Below are 4,208 nucleotides of genomic sequence, written 5' to 3' on the forward strand. Positions count from 1 at the left end.
AAGGATCTCAGAAAAACCTACTCCTAGCAGAGGAAGTCTCCAAGTTGCTAAGCAAAGAAACAGAGAAGGAAGTCTCCGACAACTCTCCAGGCTTCCTCTGCAATCTATTCCTGGTAGAGAAGCTGACGGGAGGTTGGAGACCCATTATAGACCTTTCTATCTTACAGACAAGGTTCAAGATGGAGACACCAGCCTCTGTTCTTCACGCTATCAGGAAGAACGACTACCTTCTGACCATTGACCTGAAAGATGCATACTTTCAGGTCCCCATTCATCCTACCTCAACGAAGTACATAAGGTTTCCTTTTCGAGAAACACTTCCAGTTCAGTGCGCTGTGCTTTGGCCTGTCCACAGCTCCACAGGTCTTCACCAGAGTCTTTGTCCTTGTCTCAAGTTGGGTACATGTCATGGGCATCAGGCTCATGAGATACCTAGAAAAATGGCCTCCCCAAAACCCCCATCCTTAGCCCACAAGGATGGTGAGGTCACAGACACTACAAGAAACTATAGAATTTGAGCGGGTCTCTAACCCCAGTCCAGCAGATCGCCAGGCAGGGAAGTTTCCAATAGGCTACCAGATTTTAATGTTTTTTTTTTTTTTGAGAATTTATAGTTTTAACATTAAAAATAAAAAAGTAAAATATGACATTTGAAAGTGATGTTCCCCTTTCCTAACGATACAAACTTTTCGGCGAACCTGAAAGGCGAGCCGTTAGACTTTTAGCGAGGGTTAACCACCCACCCGCTAGTTAGCAGGGGTGGGTGGAGGTCCTCCTAGGGTGGAGGTATTAACTACCCCTCACACTCACACACCTGGGCTGTGAACCTCACTTTGCTCGGAGGTAAGGCTCAGGTATGAATCATAACACACCTGACCACTCTAAATAACGTCTTGCTTATGCTTATGGAAATGTTTACCAAATACAGGGAGCAAGTAGCTTTTCATTGGAAGCTATATTTCATTATTATTAATATTATTATTATTATTGTTGTTGTTGTTATTATTGATATTATTATTATTATTATCATTATTATTATTAGCTAAGCTACAACCCTTTTTGGAAAAGCAGTGCTATAAGCCCAAGGCCTTCAGCAAGAAAAAATAGCCCAGTTAGGAAAGTAAATAAGTAAAGCACAAGAGAAGTAATGCACTATTAGAATAGAGTATTTAAAGAACAGTGACAATATTAAAACAATCCTTTCTTAAATAAACTATAAAAACATAAAAAGTATGGAGAAATAAGTTAGAATAGTGTGTCCAAGTGTATCCTTAAGCAAGAGAACTCTATCCCAAGATAGTGGAAGACCATGGTACAGAGGCTATGGCAATACTCAAGACTGGAGAACAATGGTTTTATTTTGGAGTGTTTTTTTCCTGGATAGCTTCTTGCTATAACTAAAGAGTCTCTTTAATCACCTCACTATGAAATCACTATCTTGTCCCTTTATTTCGTTTTTATATTTACTTATCTATCTATCTACCTTATTTATGTGAGGCTACCCCTCTCTCCTTTTTCCATATATCAGCAATGTTGTGTAAATATCAGATTTTCAGGAATTATGAATTTTCAGGGGAAACACAATGTTCTTTTTGAGATAAAAAAGAAATATATCGTGTTTAGAAAATTGAAACCAATGCTGTAAACGATTGGTTTGGCCGGTAATTGGATGGGTAACCACTGGTGAATGCCGCATGCCGGTGGCACTCAAGTTCCATCGACCGCTACCAATGAGGCTTGCATCATACCCGAGTAATCTGGTAGGAACAGCCCCGGGTCAAAGTCAGACTTAGAGTAAAAATTAGAGAGAAGAGGAACATGTCTGAGGTCTTTACCTTGCAATGGACTTGTAATGGCTACATTTTTTATGTTGATATATATATATATATATACATATATATATATATATATATATATATATATATATATATATATATATATATATATATATATATATATATATACATGTATTCAACATCACTGCAGGACAAAGACTGCATACATGGACTTCCATTCCCGTCTGTTTATGGTATTTCTATGCCAGTCTATACGCGCAAATTTTATCACATTGTCAATCTATCGTATTTTCTTCCCTTTCTTGCTTCTTTTGCCATCTCCAGGAACCAATTCTGTTATTCTTAATGACCATCCATTATCTGTCATTCTCATTATATGTTCTGCCCATGTCCATTTCTTTTTTTTATGTGCTATTAGAATATCCTCTACTTTAGTTTGCCCTCGTATCCATGTTGCTCTCTTTTCTGTCTCATTGTTATTCCCATCATTATTCTTTCTATATCTCTTTCGGTTGTAACTAGCTTATTTTCTAAGGCTTAAGTAGAGCTCCAAGTTTTCGGTGCATAAGCTAATACTGGTAGGGCCATCTGATTAAATACTCTTCCCTTTAGAGAAGATGGCATTTTACCTTTCATAACCTCATTTTGTTTACTAAATGCTCTCCATACCAAGCTTATCCTTTTTTTTAAATTTCAGTCTCATGTCCTGGGGAAACACTCACTGTCTGTTCTCAGTATGCATATTCATTAACAATCTATAGAGGTTTGCCTATAACCCTTATTTGTGGTCTTTCTGCATTTTCCTCTAACATTATCTTAGTGTTACCCATATTCATTTTCATTCGTACATTTCTGCTTTCTCTATTCAAATCTTCTATCATATTTTGGAATTCCTCCCATGGTTCACTAAATAGAACTGTCATCTGCAAATCTTGAATTTTTAAGGTATTCCCCATTATTATTAATTCATACAGTTTTTTCATCTAAATTCTTAAAAACTTCTAGGTACACTATGAGCAATCTAGGAGAGATGGGTCTAACTACTTTCTAAATCGGAATTTTCTCACTGTCTTTATGCAGTTTTAGGATCTCTGTAACTATCGTATAGATGATATCTTCAAGTGTTCTAACATAAGATTCGTCTATTTCTTGTCCTTGAAAGAGTTTCATTACTCCTGAAGCGTTGACAAAATTAAAAGCTTATTCAAAGTCTAGAAATGCCTTACATGGTGGTTTGTCATACTCTGTTGATTTTTTTTTCAATAGCTGGTTAATTACGTGGATATGATTAGTTGTTGAATGTCTGTTTCTAAAGCTGGCCTGCTCTCTTTGTTGATTAAAGTCTAGCTGTCTTTCTATTCGGCTTTACATAATCTTTGTAAATATTTTATATATTATTAAAGTAAACTTAGAGGGCAGTAATTTTTCTGGTCATTTGTATTTCCTTTTTTTTTGTGAAAAAGTATAATGATAGCTTTTTTCCAAGCTGCAGCCATAGAGCATTCTTGCAGACACACACACACACACACGCGCGCGCACACACACGCACACATATGAGGTGCTGGTGATGGGTGATGAAAATGAGAGAGATTACAAGAGAGGGAGTGAGGAGAGCACTAGATGAAACAAGAGTAGGAAAAGCATCTGGTATGGATGGTGTGAGAGCTGAGATGTTGAAGGAAGGGGGTGTGACTGTACTTGAATGGTTGGTGAGATTGTTTAATATGTGTTTTGTGTTGTCAATGGTACCAGTAGATTGGGTTTGTGCATGTATTGTACCACTATATAAGGGCAAGGGAGATGTGCATGAGTGTTGTAATTCATGAGGTATTAGTTTGTTGAGTGTAGTTGGAAAAGTGTATGGTAGAGTACTGATTAATAGGATTAAGGATAAAACAGAGAATGCAATCTTAGAACTACAGGGTGGTTTTAGAAGAGGTAGGGGTTGTATGAATCAGATTTTTACAGTTAGGCAGATATGCAAGAAATATTTACCTTAAGGTAAGGAGGTGTATGTTGCGTTTATGGATCTGGAGAAAGCGTATGATAGAGTTGATAGGGAAGCAATGTAGAATGTGATGAGGTTATATGGAGTTAGTGGAAGGTTGTTGCAAGCACTGAAAAGTTTCTACAAAGGTAGTAAAGCATGTGTTAGGATAGGAATTGAAGTGAGCGATTGGTTTCCGGTGAGAGTGGGGCTGAGACAGGGATGTGTGATGTCACCGTGGTTGTTTAAGTTATATGTTGATGGAGTGGTGAGAGGTGTGAAAGCTCGAGTGCTTGGACGAGGATTGAAACTGGTAGACGAGAATGACCATGAATGGGAGGTAAATCAGTTGTTGTTTGCGGATGATACTGTGCTGGCTGCAGACAGGCAAGAGAAGCTTGGCCGATTAGTGACAGAATTTGGAA

The sequence above is a fragment of the Palaemon carinicauda genome, chromosome 11 (genome assembly GCF_036898095.1).
Source record: "Palaemon carinicauda isolate YSFRI2023 chromosome 11, ASM3689809v2, whole genome shotgun sequence".
In the NCBI taxonomy this organism is placed as follows: domain Eukaryota; kingdom Metazoa; phylum Arthropoda; class Malacostraca; order Decapoda; family Palaemonidae; genus Palaemon; species Palaemon carinicauda.